The sequence below is a fragment of the Eleutherodactylus coqui genome, chromosome 10 (genome assembly GCF_035609145.1).
Source record: "Eleutherodactylus coqui strain aEleCoq1 chromosome 10, aEleCoq1.hap1, whole genome shotgun sequence".
Taxonomy (NCBI): domain Eukaryota; kingdom Metazoa; phylum Chordata; class Amphibia; order Anura; family Eleutherodactylidae; genus Eleutherodactylus; species Eleutherodactylus coqui.
In genome coordinates, this window is record NC_089846.1 from 136,413,217 (window position 1) to 136,431,177 (window position 17,961).

At 46.4% G+C, this 17,961-nt stretch overlaps 1 protein-coding gene across 3 annotated transcripts in view; it reads left to right on the plus strand.

The window, feature by feature from the left end:
- The first annotated feature begins 7,292 nt into the window (after positions 1-7,292).
- The window catches only part of LOC136580951 (SLAIN motif-containing protein-like), a 28,351-nt gene continuing 17,682 nt past the window's right edge, over positions 7,293-17,961 (plus strand). For 2 of the 3 annotated variants that reach the window (XM_066581893.1, XM_066581895.1), the window contains exon 1: positions 7,302-7,464. The gene's annotated coding sequence lies outside the window, so the exon portion shown is untranslated. Of the gene's footprint in view, positions 7,465-17,961 lie in introns of all 3 variants that reach the window. The other variant, XM_066581894.1, reaches the window with a different exon arrangement.

The following is a 17,961-nucleotide window of genomic DNA, read 5'->3' on the forward strand; positions in this document are numbered from 1 at the left end:
ATGTAAAGTGTCCATTTGTGTAGCAAGCTAGAGCCATTTCTGCTACTGCATCGTTGTGTATCTCTCCACCATCCACTGTGGTTTCATTGGGTGGCAATGACTCTTATTGGCTCTTTACACAAAAGGGCCAGTTGTACCTCATAGGGCAAGGGAAAAACGTATAAAAGTTAAGAGACTCGAAATGTGGCGACACAAGCATTACTTCCGCCCCAAAAGTACTTAAGTGTGAAAAAAATCCATACAAGGCGTTCTGGTTAAATGTCCCACATTCTAGGAAAATGGAACTACAGGAAATGTAAGAACTCCCGTTTTGGGGCACACACTAATACCCCTCTACATGTGCTCCACTGGTAACACTCAACTTGTTGCCACATTCTCTCCGACATTTCCACTGATACAGTAGCAATTGCATCATGATTGTGGACTCTCAAATCTGAGAGATCATTCACTATATCATGCTACACGGTCCTTCATGTAACCCCAGGGGAAGAAATCCAGCAGAGTAAGATCTGATGAATGAGGCGGCCACCAAATCGGTCTATTACGTCCAATCCATCAATCTGGAGAGGTGTTCTTGAGGGAACATCAAACATCTATCCTCTAATGTGGGGGAGACCATCTTACTGGAAGATGGTATTAGGTTGCAGATCAGCTACTTGGGGATACAGGATATGTTCCAACATATCAAGGTATACACGGCCAGTTACTGTACGTTCACCAACGAAAACAATGGACTGATAATCCTATCTTTCATTACAGCATACCGAACATTCGATCTCAGCCATGTTCTCTGTAGACTTAGGGAATTTCAGCTTACCATATCATCATGCCAATTGGAGGGTTGCCACCCAGCTGGTGAACCACCGGCCCAGCCAATAATTACATCAAGAGACTACTGCCGGTGATACTGTTTTACTGGCTATATTAACTACCAGTAAAAAAGTATTAAGCTGCCATGGCCAGGTGGCAAGTCTCCCAAGCCTCTTCTTACTGAAAGCTGCCCAGCCGCCCGTGCACCCGACATCCCGGTTTCACTGTAACATAGGCTCCAGCAGAACACTCTTACACTGGACTTGTCACAGGACATTGAGCTGTCTATGTAAAGTGCATTCTGTCATCTCCTCCCGTCTCCTGTGCTTTGGCATACTGTATTGAGCGCAGGAGACCAGAGGTAAATGATATCCTCTATATAGAGCACTGGGTGTCTGGTGACAAGACAAGTGCTCTGTAGGATTGTTCTGCTGGAGCCTATTATACAGTAACACTGGGCTTTGGAATACAGGCGACGTCTGGGACACTTTTAGTAAGAGGGGCCACAGAGGGAGCACTATTAAGAAAACGTGGCAACAAGGGAGCACTATTAGGCAGCAAGGCTACAGAGGGGGCACTAAGGACAACAATTGCATGGAGCTTTTATGTTCTCCCTCTGCTGCTTCTCCTTGGGAGTAGGAAGAAGCAGCAGGGTGGCTCAGTGGTTAGCAGTTTTGCAGTGAACATTTGCATGGAGTTTTACCAGGTCAGATTTGAACCTTCAATTTAATAATTTTACAACATTTGTTTCAACATTTCATTCCAAGGCTGGAGATAAGCAAACTTTTGAGTTTGGCAACAGAGCTAACCACTAAACCCACCGTGCTTCAGGAGGAACAGCCACTTCACAAAAGTTGGTGAACCAAACTCAAAACTTTGCTTATCTCTAGCCTTGGAATGAAATGTTGAAAAACATGTTATAAAATGATTAAATTGAAGGTTTTGAAATGTTTTTCTTGCGTTGGTTGGATTATTAATATCTCTGGGATGTGGCAGCAGACGGGAAGCTCTCTCCAGCTCTGATAAGTGACTTTCTACATCCCATGTAAGCCTTATCTATGGCAGCCAAATCCTTAAACGTGCACAGCAATTATACTGGTTTATGTAAAGGGAATCTACCGTCTGTTATGTGTTTTGTTATACTTTTTGTATGCGGTTTGAGAGAAGGGGGCGCCATTGTGAATTCTTTTTTTACGTGATCCATGGGCAAAAAGAAAATGTGGCTAGAGCATCCTCCATTCCCTTGGGCTGAGAGAAGGCCCTGATTTAGCACACTAGACACCGGATATTGCGCATGAGTTTACATGATCAAATCTGACGCTCGTGATCTTTCGATTTGAGCTGCATCTCCCGACAAAATTTGCAGAAAGGCTTCCAGGATTGTATGGTGCGACACGGCGGCTCCCACTGCCGACTGCACATGTGAGCAGGAGATGCAGCTAACCGGTTAATACAGAATCACCTTAAAAATTTTTCACTCTAATTTATTGATAATCTGAAGCCGGAGGAATTGGTTCTCTCATCTCGAGAATTGTCATACAGTCATCAAGCCGTTAAGGCAAAGAGTAAAACCGTAGAAGGGTACAATGGGGGCTGCAAACTATTCTTGGTAATGGAAGTAACTTTGTTTAAAGGGATTGTCTGCCCAATTTTTTCCACTGATGACCTATCCTCTGGATAGAAAAACCAAAGAATCAGAGATGTGCCCTACCCGCCAGAATTAGCAAAAATGGCATTCTTTATTAACATTTACGCTCCACCCATTTTTTTTTAAACCATTTAAAATGACTTATTAGAGTCGCCACCAACACTTCAGGGTGCTTACCGAGAAATAATCCAAAATGTCTAAACAGTACAAAATATCACCCCTTTGTGCCCCCTTAGAGCTAGCATGGGGAAAAAGAACACGTCTGATAATTGCCCATTACAATCGGTGCGTCTGTGTGCCGCGCGCAAATGGACATGTCCTGCGGGCAGAAAAAATACAGTGAAATATGTCTATACGGACGCAAAAAAGCCTTGTTCAGTGGGTGAATACGCCGCTCTGAGGCCTGCGCAATTGCGCTTATCCTTGTGTGAGGCCGGCCTCATGGTCTGGAAAATACGGTACATAAACTTGTCATCGCAGTAATCGTGCGGATCCAGGTAAGAAAGTTATCAGGTTATTCTTACCAACCACACGGGTACAGACCTGGCTCCTGGCAATGCAGGTACAACCCAACCTGCAATTAATGAACGGCCAATGGCCATCTGTCCCGTTTCGAACCCGGACGTTCCAGTTGCCGCCTCATCACTGAGACCCCTCCTTCCCCAAACCTGGGGAGGCCCCAACACGACCTCGGTGCCCCTGTTACATGTGTGTATGCGGTATTTGGGAGGAATGGCTCTTCTCATTACCAAGTCTATTCTCTGCTGCTCACTGCGCAGCGTCTGAGGAGCAGGTCCTCTGTCTAGGAGACAGTGGGGTAGAGTCCGGGCCTTGTCACGGGGCTCTACCGTCTCCCACCCTGAGGGTAGCTTGGGACCCGTCCAAGCAGCTGAGGGATGGCCTACACACAGGGAACCCACAGTGCAATTTACCTGGGTATTAGGTTGTCACAGGTGACGCCACCATTCCTTCCTCCGCAGGGGAATCCGGGCGATGAAAGAACTGGGCCAGACTCACGGGGTAGTTTAAATTAGCAAAGCCGGGAACGGGCAGCAGTGCCACTTTACGTAAATAAACTTATTTACAGTCCAAAAAAGAAAACAATCCACGCCAGCAGGATATTCAGTGCAACTTCACAAAGTGGTGCGACAGGGAGGAAAAGAATCATAGAATGGTGCTATGGAAGGGACCTCCAGGGTCATCGGGTCCAACCCCCTGCTCAGTGCAGGATCACTAAATCATCCCAGACAGATGTCTGTCCAGCCTTTGTTTGAACACTTCCATTGCAGGAGAACTCCCCACCTCCTGCGGTAACCTGTTCCACTCATTGATCCCCCTCACTGTCAGAAAGTTTTTTTCTAATATCTAATCTGTGTCTCCTCCCTTTCAGTTTCATCCTATTGCTTCTAGTCTTTCCTTGTGCAGATGAGAATAGGGCTGACCCCTCTGCACTGTGACAGCCCTTCAGATATTTGTAGACCGCTATTAAGGCTCCTCTCAGCCTTCTCTTCTGCAGACTGCTCACCATCTTGGTAACTCTTCCCTGAACTTGCTCCAGTTTGTCTGTCTTTATTAAAGTGGGGTGCCCAGAACTGGACACAGTATTCCAGTTGAGGTCTGACTAAGGAAGAGTAGAGGGGAATAATGACCTTACATGATCTAGACTCTATGCCTCTCTTAATACATCCCAGAATTGTGTTTGCCTTTTTGGCTGCTGTATCACATTGTTGACTCATGTTCAGTCTATGATCTATTAGTATACCCAAGTCTTTTTCACATGTGCTGCTGCTTAGCTCATTTCCTCCCATTCTGTATGTGTTTTGTCATTTTTCTTGCCCAGATGTAGGACTTTGCATTTCTCCTTGTTAAATACCATTCTGTTAGTCGCCGCCCACTGTGCAAGCTTTTCTAGATCTTTTTGAATCCTCTCTCTCTTCCCTAGTGTTAGCTATCCCTCCTAGCTTTGTGTTGTTGGCAAATTTGATCAGTTTCCCATCAATTCCCTCCTCCAGATCATTTATAACAATGTTGACTAACACTGGGCCCAGGACAGAGCCTTGTGGTCCCCACTTGATACATTCTTCCACTTGGATGTGCAGCCATTTATGACCACTCTTTAAGTATGATCACTCAGCCAGTTGTGAATCCACCTAACAGTTGCCTTGTCAATCCCAGATTTGGTCATTTTTTTCAATAAGTCTGGTATGAGATACTTTGTCAAATGCTTTATTAATTTCAAGAAAAACTATATCCACCGCATTTCCCTGATCAACCCAATGGGTGATTCTGTCATAGAAGGAAAATAGATTAGTCTGACATGACTTGTTTGTTACAAACTGATGCTGGCTCTGGTTAATTACTCCATTCTCATCCAAGTACTTGTATACATGCTGTTTATTAATTTGTTCAAAGATCTTTCCCAGTATAGAAGTCAGGCTCACAGGCCTGTAGTTTCCTGGATCCACCTTCTTCCCTTTTTTGAAGATAGGGACAACATTTGCCCTTTTCCAATCTTCTGGGACTTCTCCCGTTCTCCAGGAATTTTCAAAGATTATGGCGAGTGGTTCAGCAATTACCTCCGCTGCTTCCTTTAGTATCCTAGGATGTAATTCATCTGGACCTTGAGACTTGAATTCATTTAAGTTAGCAAAGTGTTTCCTGACCATCTCTCTGCTTATGGATAGCTTGCATTCTTGTATTCCCCCAATAGCTCAGGGAAGATCAGTTAATGGTCCATCTACTTTTTGAGAAGAATCACAGGTACACCAAGTAGTCTACAGTCTCAATTATCTGTATGGCTCTGGGCCCAGAACAACTTCTCTTCTTTCTCAACAACTCTGTACCGGTTGGCACTCACGTTAAGCACACACTCCACTCTGCAATGGTGGGTCACGGCCTTCCCTTTCTTTAGTACCTCAATGGGTAGAAAACCACCAGCAACTCATGGGTGTAAATGGGCCCAGGGAAGGCTAGCATCATCTCTCTCTCTCTCTTCCATAACGGCTCCCCCATGGACTGAAGGTGTTCGCATGGTTCTCTCTCTACTCCACTCACTCCCACTTATATAACCAACACATGACAAAACAAGATACATTTCCAGACATAACCCAGACAGTTAACCCATTCCATGCTACAGCTATGCAATGCACATCATATTCAGGCAACATAACAGACACTGACAACACGTAGGCACAAGACAATTTCATCCATGCATTATGGAGGGGCCCCGCTGTTCTGGGCCACTACAACTAACTTCCCACGAGTCAGAAATCTGAAGATCTGTAAAGCCGTATTCACAAGAGCGTATGCGTATATGCATTGCAAATAGTGCAGAGGGGCGGAGAGGAGGCAGAAAGGGGGTGGAGAGGAGGCAGAGAGGGGGCGGGAGCTCAGTTCCTGCTCCTGGCTCTTCCATCCTCCCCCCCCCCCCCTCCCGCAGATGAGGACGACGTATATCGGGTCGGCGTGAAAACCCAGCCGATATACGTTCGTGTAAATGCAGCCTTACGCAGCGTTTCATGCATCTCCTAGCGTATTTCCCAAGCACTTGCACATCCCCATTGACTTCTATGGGGACTTTAGCGCATGCTGCTTTTTTTTCATGACCGAAATGCGCAGGAAAAAAAATTGCACATGTGAACGAACCCAGAGGCGTAACCTGACGCTCCCGGGCCCCAATGCAAAACCTGTCACAGGGCCCCCAACTATAATGCTTTATTCATAGTACTGGGCTCCCTATATGGAGAAGAGAGACCTTATGGGGCCCCTAAGGATCCTGGGCCCGGGTGCAACTGCATCCCCTGCACCATCTATAGTTACACCTGAACCCATGGGTCTATTCTATGCATATTGCGCATGCAAATAATCCAGTGTGCCGCCAGCTAAGGGCATGCGGCATTCTGAATGCTTTTTTGATGCATTTGTACAAAACTTATCCAAAAACACAAACTTTTTTTTTTTAACCGCCTGCATTTTCTGGATGCGTTTATTCCTGCAGTTCACAAATGTTTCAGAAGCGCAGCGGGAAAAAAAACAACTCTCCCAAACGCAGCTTGTGAATGCAGCCTGGCAGGAGACAAAGGGTGGCGGTGCTGACTGGTGACCTCCTTGTAGCTGGTCATTACAGGGACATTCACTACAGGACAGATGCTTGGGAGAGGACATTCCCTTTAAGCAGCAGCGGCACACATATAACGGGGGCGGTGTGGTCGCACCAGAACATCTGGCTTTGTCTCCCCCCTCCATCGCCTCCCATCGCGGGTCTCGTGCAGCTCGCGCTGCGATCTCGATTAGCAAACAATTGTGATTGATTTGATTGTGACTGTATAATAAAGAGCCCCGCCCCCCAGCAGGCACCTGCTCGTCTCACACTGGCCACACCTCAATCCTCAGCACCCCGCCCCCCACCAGGCACCTGCTCGTCTCACACTGGCCACACCTCAATCCTCAGCACCCCGCCCCCCCACCAGGCACCTGCTCGTCTCACACTGGCCACACCTCAATCCTCAGCACCCCGCCCCCCACCAGGCACCTGCTCGTCTCACACTGGCCACACCTCAATCCTCACCACCCCGCCCCCCACCAGGCACCTGCTCGTCTCACACTGGCCACACCTCAATCCTCACCACCCCGCCCCCCACCAGGCACCTGCTCGTCTCACACTGGCCACACCTCAATCCTCAGCACCCCGCCCCCTTCTGTGGTTGGCCGGTGGTAATCTCCCCGCCCCTTTCATGTTATCTACACATCAGGACGATTCTGTAAACCCCGCCCCTCGCCCATGATAATCCAGCTGCTGCCGGCCCCGCCCCTCCCGTGGCTGTGTTGCCTGTAGCCCCGCCCCCAGAGGCTCCCGCCGCTGTACTGTGAGGTGAGCCGCGCGTCCCCGTGAGATGCTGCAGCCGAGCGGACCGTGAGGTAAGGAGCGCGCCCGGTGACAGGTGGAGGAAGTGCGGGGCCGGGGACAGGAAGGGGCCGCTGGATGGAGATGGACGGAACCCGGCGAGGTAGGACGGAGGGCGGGGAGGATGCGCGAGCCGTTAGCTTTTGTCTCCCTGTGTAGGCGGCAGCGGGGCTCTCAGGGCCTCCCGTCTGCCCATTGTCTGCAGCCGGCAGCTCCACAGACACAATGCGGGGAGCACGGCAGATGGCTCCAGTGCACGGCCGTCCTCGTATGCAGTGCGCTGCCGCGAGCGTCCAGCGGGCGGTGTATATACTGCCAGCACCTCCGCCTGCAGAGACCGGATATATCCAGAGCACTGCTAGATCCCCATAATATACAGTGACCATATGTATCCAGTGCACTGCTAGATCCCCGTTATATACAGTGACCATATGTATCCAGTGCACTGCTAGATCCCCGTTATATACAGTGACCATATGTATCCAGAGCACTGCTAGATCCCCATAATATACAGTGACCATATGTATCCAGTGCGCTGCTAGATCCCCATTATATACAGTGACCATATGTATCCAGTGCACTGCTAGATCCCCATAATATACAGTGACCATATGTATCCAGTGCGCTGCTAGATCCCCATAATATACAGTGACCATATGTATCCAGTGCGCTGCTAGATCCCCATAATATACAGTGACCATATGTATCCAGTGCGCTGCTAGATCCCCATAATATACAGTGACCATATGTATCCAATGCGCTGCTAGATCCCCCGTTATATACAGTGACCATATGTATCCAATGCGCTGCTAGATCCCCCGTTATATACAGTGACCATATGTATCCAATGCGCTGCTAGATCCCCCGTTATATACAGTGACCATATGTATCCAGTGCACTGCTAGATCCCCGTTATATACAGCGACCATATGTATCCAGTGCACTGCTAGATCCCCATTATATACAGTGACCATATGTATCCAGTGCACTGCTAGATCCCCCGTTATATACAGTGACCATATGTATCCAGTGCACTGCTAGATCCCCATAATATACAGTGACCATATGTATCCAGTGCGCTGCTAGATCCCATAATATACAGTGACCATATGTATCCAGAGCACTGCTAGATCCCCGTTATATACAGTGACCATATGTATCCAGTGCGCTGCTAGATCCCCATTATATACAGTGACCATATGTATCCAGCGCACTGCTAGATCCCCATAATATACAGTGACCATATGTATCCAGAGCACTGCTAGATCCCCCGTTATATACAGTGACCATATGTATCCAGTGCACTGCTAGATCCCCGTTATATACAGCGACCATATGTATCCAGTGCACTGCTAGATCCCCGTTATATACAGCGACCATATGTATCCAGTGCACTGCTAGATCCCCATAATATACAGTGGCCATGTGTATCCAGTGCACTGCTAGATCCCCATAATATACAGTGACCATATGTATCCAGTGCACTGCTAGATCCCCATTATATACAGTGACCATATGTATCCAGTGCACTGCTAGATCCCCATAATATACAGCGACCATATGTATCCAGTGCACTGCTAGATCCCCCGTTATATACAGCGACCATATGTATCCAGTGCACTGCTAGATCCCCCGTTATATACAGCGACCATATGTATCCAGTGCGCTGCTAGATCCCCGTTATATACAGCGACCATATGTATCCAGAGCGCTGCTAGATCCCCGTTATATACAGCGACCATATGTATCCAGTGCGCTGCTAGATCCCCGTTATATACAGTGACCATATGTATCCAGAGCACTGGTAGATCCCCATAATATACAGTGACCATATGTATCCAGTGCACTGCTAGATCCCCATAATATACAGTGACCATATGTATCCAGTGCACTGCTAGATCCCCATAATATACAGTGACCATATGTATCCAGTGCACTGCTAGATCCCCATAATATACAGTGACCATATGTATCCAGAGCACTGCTAGATCCCCCGTTATATACAGTGACCATATGTATCCAGTGCACTGCTAGATCCCCGTTATATACAGCGACCATATGTATCCAGAGCACTGCTAGATCCCCGTTATATACAGCGACCATATGTATCCAGAGCACTGCTAGATCCCCGTTATATACAGTGACCATATGTATCCAGAGCACTGGTAGATCCCCATAATATACAGTGACCATATGTATCCAGTGCACTGCTAGATCCCCATAATATACAGTGACCATATGTATCCAGTGCACTGCTAGATCCCCATAATATACCGTGACCATATGTATCCAGTGCGCTGCTAGATCCCCATAATATACAGTGACCATATGTATCCAGTGCGCTGCTAGATCCCCATAATATACAGTGACCATATGTATCCAGTGCGCTGCTAGATCCCCATAATATACAGTGACCATATGTATCCAGTGCGCTGCTAGATCCCCATTATATACAGTGACCATATGTATCCAGTGCGCTGCTAGATCCCCATTATATACAGCGACCATATGTATCCAGTGCGCTGCTAGATCCCCATAATATACAGTGACCATATGTATCCAGAGCGCTGCTAGATCCCCATAATATACAGTGACCATATGTATCCAGTGCGCTGCTAGCTACCTGTTATATACAGTGACCATATGTATCCAGAGCACTGCTAGATCCCCATAATATACAGTGACCATATGTATTCAGTGTGCTGCTAGATCCCCGTTATATACAGTGACCATATGTATCCAGAGCACTGCTAGATAGCCGTAATATACAGTGACCATATGTATCCAGTGTGCTGCTAGATAGCCGTAATATGCAGTGACCATATGTATCCAGTGTGCTGCTAGATAGCCGTAATATACAGTGACCATATGTATCCAGTGTGCTGCTAGATCCCCGTTATATACAGTGACCATATGTATCCAGCGCACTGCTAGATCCCCGTTATATACAGTGACCATATGTATCCAGAGCACTGCCTAGATCCCCGTTGTATACAGCGACCATATGTATCCAGCGCACTGCTAGATCCCCATAATATACAGTGACCATATGTATCCAGCGCACTGCTAGATCCCCATTATATACAGTGACCATATGTATCCAGAGCACTGCTAGATCCCCATAATATACAGTGACCATATGTATCCAGTGCGCTGCTAGATCCCCGTTATATACAGTGACCATATGTATCCAGTGCGCTGCTAGATCCCCACTATATAGTGACCATATGTATCCAGAGCGCTGTTAGATCCCCACTATATGGTGACCATATGTATCCAGAGCACTGCTAGATCCCCGTTATATACAGTGACCATATGTATCCAGAGCACTGCTAGATCCCCATTATATACAGTGACCACATGTATCCAGAGCACTGCTAGATCCCCGTTATATACAGTGACCATATGTATCCAGAGCACTGCTAGATCCCCGTTATATACAGTGATATGTATCCAGTGCACCGCTAGATCCCCATAATATACAGTGACCATATGTATCCAGAGCACTGCTTGATCCCCGTTATATACAGTGATCATATGTATCCAGTGCACCGCTAGATCCCCCGTTATATACAGTGATCATATGTATCCAGTGTGCTGCTAGATCCCCCGTTATACATGGTGATCATATGTATCCAGTGTGCTGCTAGATCCCCACTATATAGTGATCATATGTATCCAGAGCGCTGCTAGATCCCCACTATATAGTGACCATATATATCCAGAGCACTGCTAGATCCCCGTTATATACAGTGACCATATGTATCCAGAGCACTGCTAGATCCCCATTATATACAGTGACCACATGTATCCAGAGCACTGCTAGATCCCCGTTATATACAGTGACCATATGTATCCAGAGCACTGCTTGATCCCCGTTATATACAGTGACCATATGTATCCAGAGCACTGCTTGATCCCCGTTATATACAGTGATCATATGTATCCAGTGCACCGCTAGATCCCCCGTTATATACAGTGATCATATGTATCCAGTGTGCTGCTAGATCCCCCGTTATACATGGTGATCATATGTATCCAGTGTGCTGCTAGATCCCCACTATATAGTGATCATATGTATCCAGAGCGCTGCTAGATCCCCACTATATAGTGACCATATATATCCAGAGCACTGCTAGATCCCCGTTATATACAGTGACCATATGTATCCAGAGCACTGCTAGATCCCCATTATATACAGTGACCACATGTATCCAGAGCACTGCTAGATCCCCGTTATATACAGTGACCATATGTATCCAGAGCACTGCTTGATCCCCGTTATATACAGTGACCATATGTATCCAGAGCACTGCTTGATCCCCGTTATATACAGTGATCATATGTATCCAGTGCACCGCTAGATCCCCCGTTATATACAGTGATCATATGTATCCAGTGTGCTGCTAGATCCCCCGTTATACATGGTGATCATATGTATCCAGTGTGCTGCTAGATCCCCACTATATAGTGATCATATGTATCCAGAGCGCTGCTAGATCCCCACTATATAGTGACCATATATATCCAGAGCACTGCTAGATCCCCGTTATATACAGTGACCATATGTATCCAGAGCACTGCTAGATCCCCATTATATACAGTGACCACATGTATCCAGAGCACTGCTAGATCCCCGTTATATACAGTGACCATATGTATCCAGAGCACTGCTTGATCCCCGTTATATACAGTGACCATATGTATCCAGAGCACTGCTTGATCCCCGTTATATACAGTGATCATATGTATCCAGTGCACCGCTAGATCCCCCGTTATATACAGTGATCATATGTATCCAGTGTGCTGCTAGATCCCCCGTTATACATGGTGATCATATGTATCCAGTGTGCTGCTAGATCCCCACTATATAGTGATCATATGTATCCAGAGCGCTGCTAGATCCCCACTATATAGTGACCATATATATCCAGAGCACTGCTAGATCCCCGTTATATACAGTGACCATATGTATCCAGAGCACTGCCTAGATCCCCGTTGTATACAGCGACCATATGTATCCAGCGCACTGCTAGATCCCCATAATATACAGTGACCATATGTATCCAGCGCACTGCTAGATCCCCATTATATACAGTGACCATATGTATCCAGAGCACTGCTAGATCCTCGTTATATACAGTGACCATATGTATCCAGAGCACTGCCTAGATCCCCGTTGTATACAGCGACCATATGTATCCAGCGCACTGCTAGATCCCCATAATATACAGTGACCATATGTATCCAGCGCACTGCTAGATCCCCATTATATACAGTGACCATATGTATCCAGAGCACTGCTAGATCCCCATAATATACAGTGACCATATGTATCCAGTGCGCTGCTAGATCCCCGTTATATACAGTGACCATATGTATCCAGTGTGCTGCTAGATAGCCGTAATATACAGTGACCATATGTATCCAGTGTGCTGCTAGATCCCCGTTATATACAGTGACCATATGTATCCAGCGCACTGCTAGATCCCCGTTATATACAGTGACCATATGTATCCAGAGCACTGCCTAGATCCCCGTTGTATACAGCGACCATATGTATCCAGCGCACTGCTAGATCCCCATAATATACAGTGACCATATGTATCCAGCGCACTGCTAGATCCCCATTATATACAGTGACCATATGTATCCAGAGCACTGCTAGATCCCCATAATATACAGTGACCATATGTATCCAGTGCGCTGCTAGATCCCCGTTATATACAGTGACCATATGTATCCAGTGCGCTGCTAGATCCCCACTATATAGTGACCATATGTATCCAGAGCGCTGTTAGATCCCCACTATATGGTGACCATATGTATCCAGAGCACTGCTAGATCCCCGTTATATACAGTGACCATATGTATCCAGAGCACTGCTAGATCCCCGTTATATACAGTGATATGTATCCAGTGCACCGCTAGATCCCCATAATATACAGTGACCATATGTATCCAGAGCACTGCTTGATCCCCGTTATATACAGTGATCATATGTATCCAGTGCACCGCTAGATCCCCCGTTATATACAGTGATCATATGTATCCAGTGTGCTGCTAGATCCCCCGTTATACATGGTGATCATATGTATCCAGTGTGCTGCTAGATCCCCACTATATAGTGATCATATGTATCCAGAGCGCTGCTAGATCCCCACTATATAGTGACCATATATATCCAGAGCACTGCTAGATCCCCGTTATATACAGTGACCATATGTATCCAGAGCACTGCTAGATCCCCATTATATACAGTGACCACATGTATCCAGAGCACTGCTAGATCCCCGTTATATACAGTGACCATATGTATCCAGAGCACTGCTAGATCCCCGTTATATACAGTGACCATATGTATCCAGAGCACTGCTTGATCCCCGTTATATACAGTGACCATATGTATCCAGAGCACTGCTTGATCCCCGTTATATACAGTGATCATATGTATCCAGTGCACCGCTAGATCCCCCGTTATATACAGTGATCATATGTATCCAGTGTGCTGCTAGATCCCCCGTTATACATGGTGATCATATGTATCCAGTGTGCTGCTAGATCCCCACTATATAGTGACCATATATATCCAGAGCACTGCTAGATCCCCGTTATATACAGTGACCATATGTATCCAGAGCACTGCTAGATCCCCATTATATACAGTGACCACATGTATCCAGAGCACTGCTAGATCCCCATTATATACAGTGACCACATGTATCCAGAGCACTGCTAGATCCCCGTTATATACAGTGACCATATGTATCCAGAGCACTGCTAGATCCCCGTTATATACAGTGACCATATGTATCCAGAGCACTGCTTGATCCCCATTATATACAGTGACCATATGTATCCAGAGCACTGCTTGATCCCCGTTATATACAGTGATCATATGTATCCAGTGCACCGCTAGATCCCCCGTTATATACAGTGATCATATGTATCCAGTGTGCTGCTAGATCCCCCGTTATACATGGTGATCATATGTATCCAGTGTGCTGCTAGATCCCCTGTTATATACAGTGACCATATGTATCCAGTGTGCTGCTAGATCCCCCGTTATATACAGTGATCATATGTATCCAGTGCACCGCTAGATCCCCCGTTATACACAGTGATCATATGTATCCAGTGTGCTGCTAGATCCCCCGTTATACATAGTGATCATATGTATCCAGTGTGCTGCTAGATCCCGTTATATACAGTGACCATATGTATCCAGTGCGCTGCTAGATCCCCCGTTATATACAGTGATCATATGTATCCAGTGCACCGCTAGATCCCCCGTTATACACAGTGATCATATGTATCCAGTGTGCTGCTAGATCCCCCATTATATACAGTGACCATATGTATCCAGTGTGCTGCTAGATCCCCTGTTATATACAGTGACCATATGTATCCAGTGTGCTGCTAGATCCCCGTTATATAGTGACCATATGTATCCAGAGCACTGCTAGATCCCCATTATATAGTGACCATATGTATCCAGAGCACTGCTAGATCTCGCGTCATATACAGTGACCATATGTATCCAGAGCACTGCTAGATCCCCCGTTATATACAGTGACCATATGTATCCAGTGTGCTGCTAGATCTCCCGTCATATACAGTGACCATATGTATCCAGTGCGCTGCTAGATCCCCGTTATATACAGTGACCATATGTATCCAGTGCACTGCTAGATCCCCGCCATATACAGTGACCATATGTATCCAGTGCACTGCTAGATCCCTGTCATATACAGTGACCATATGTATCCAGTGCACTGCTAGATCCCCGTCATATACAGTGACCATATGTATCCAGTGCACTGCTAGATCCCCATTATATACAGTGACCATATGTATCCAGTGCACTGCTAGATCCCCATTATATACAGTGACCATATGTATCCAGTGCACTGCTAGATCCCCATTATACAGATCTACCCCATACACGGACCATATGTATCCAATGTATTGCTATCTCTTCATTATATAGTACTAGTACACTATATACTAAACAGTGACCATATATGTATATCCAGTGCACGGTTATATCTCCATTGTATACAAGAATTCCTCACAGACCATACAGTGACTATATCTATTATATACAGTTGTTACCTCAGACTGTACTGTGACTGTATATATCTAGTGCACTGCAAGATTTCCGTTATATACAGTAATGCACATAGTGACTGTATATACCCAGTGCAGTTATCTCCATTATATACAGTACAAGTGCCCCATACGCTATTCAGTGACCATATACAGTATATATTGTATACATGTATACATTTATATCTCTCTCCACCCAGAGCAGTGCTGTATCTCCTTCTGCAGTCAGTCATATTACCCCACACTCTATACTGTGCAGTGTTGGGATCTGTTATATACAGTATCCGCCCCCCACGCACTATTTATTTTTTTCTACATGAAAATGATTTAGTGAGGTTAGGAATAATCAGAATGTGACGGATATCATGGATACACAATACTTGGGATAAACCATGCGGCTCCCTTCACTGCCTCGTTCCCTGCTTGTGGCTCTTATATATTGGAGGACCTAACATTATTTCACAGGACTTCTTCTGGTGATTTAAAGTGAGTTCTATTTTCTGTAAAGGTGATGCCATGTAATATAAGTTGTTACAGAGCTGCAGATATCCCTCTGCTTACTTCTCCATCGGTAGCCAATGGTTAGGACCTGTATGCGCCGCTGTTCTGTAGCCCATGGTTAGGACCTGTATGCGCCGCTGTTCTGTAGCCCATGGTTAGGACCTGTATGCGCCGCTGTTCTGTAGCCCATGGTTAGGACCTGTATGCGCCGCTGTTCTGTAGCCCATGGTTAGGACCTGTATGCGCCGCTGTTCTGTAGCCCATGGTTAGGACCTGTATGCGCCGCTGTTCTGTAGCCCATGGTTAGGACCTGTATGCGCCGCTGTTCTGTAGCCCATGGTTAGGACCTGTATGCGCCGCTGTTCTGTAGCCCATGGTTAGGACCTGTATGCGCCGCTGTTCTGTAGCCCATGGTTAGGACCTGTATGCGCCGCTGTTCTGTAGCCCATGGTTAGGACCTGTATGCGTCTTCTGATCTATTCCACAGCCTGATGAAGGACCCTGAGAGGTTGGAAGCTCGCTGTAACATCATGTATTTCTGTTGGCCATTATAAGGGATCATCTACAAGATTCTGTGGCTTCTCCTACTGGGAACAGTCACGTTACATGATGCATCCACCGGAGGGCGGAGGTGTGATGACCTCCACTACATCCGAGTATAATGGATAGCACTAGCCCCTTCATGCAGTGTGACTATATCCAGTGCACTGCTGGTATCTCCCTGCTATACTGTAACCCCGCACACTGGAGTCTCGCGGTTCACAATTCCATTTCAGAATATACAGAATATTTGACAATTTCTGAAACTTTCAAACTACAATAATCAGTTTTCAGTAAGGTGACCTCCGTCTGCGCTCACCCCTGCGTTGGGTCGGTTCAGGGTTTCAGTCTCTGCTCCACTTTTGCAGGAAAGAAACTGAAAGTTTTTTGTTGTTCTCCCCATCGATTTCAGTCGAGCTTCAAAAAACGGAATGGCTTCAGTTTGCTTCCTTTCCGTCAGGTTTCCGTTTTTTTTAATTAAATGGAAAATGGCGCAGTTTGCGGTGTTTTCCCGTCCAAAAAAGGGAAACCCGATGGAATGGAGCGAACGGAAGGCTAATTGGTCAGTTTTTCAGATTTATTTCTCTCCTTCAAAAACACAGGTGTGACAGCAGCCTTTGATCATTCTCTTCCCAGAGTCCTTCAATTACCCTGTTGCCCCAAAAATAAGACATACCCTGATTTTTTGGAATTTTGAGGATGCTTGAAATATAAGCCCTAGCTGCATTAGATAAAAATAAAATACACTCCCTAGCAGTCTCGATCAAGGTCTCTGGCGCTCCGACACGCTTCTTGCAGTCCTCAGCCGCCCACAAGAGAACGCTTACAGGATTCATAAATCCTGCCTCCAGGAAGCGATGGCTCTGATTGGCTGAGCAGCGTTTGAGAACCAATCAATGCATTGGTTGGCTGAGCAGTGGTTGAAGAACCAATCACAGCCATCGTGTTGTGGAGGTGGGATTTATGAATTGGCCAATCAATGCCACGGCTCAGCCACACAGTGTACAGTGTGCTGCTAGTAGAGTTTATAGAGTTATGTTCAGGGAGGTAAGCCATAATTGGACAGCTCTGGCGCTGACTTATCTCCCAGGGAACAAAAGGATGCGTTATTGAATGTAGATTATAACCAGTGCACTGCCAGGATCACTTGCCTAATGAAAGGTCCTCACCTCGTGGGGAGTTATTGGCGAGTACAGTCTCTTGTTTCTGAACCTGCCTGTATAGCCGCCGCGCAGTGCACTATATACAACCTTCACCCAGTACTACTCAGTGGCATTGTGTGAAGCGTAAGTGAGTCTATCCTCGGCTGAGGGCTTAACAGGAAGTTTACAAATCCTAGCATCTCTGCAGGTTATCACAAGACGCTCCGACCACTAAGCCCACCATAGTGATGGAGATCCTAGTGTTGGAAATTGTTCCCAGAAAGTCAGTGAACCCCCATGGCTACCAT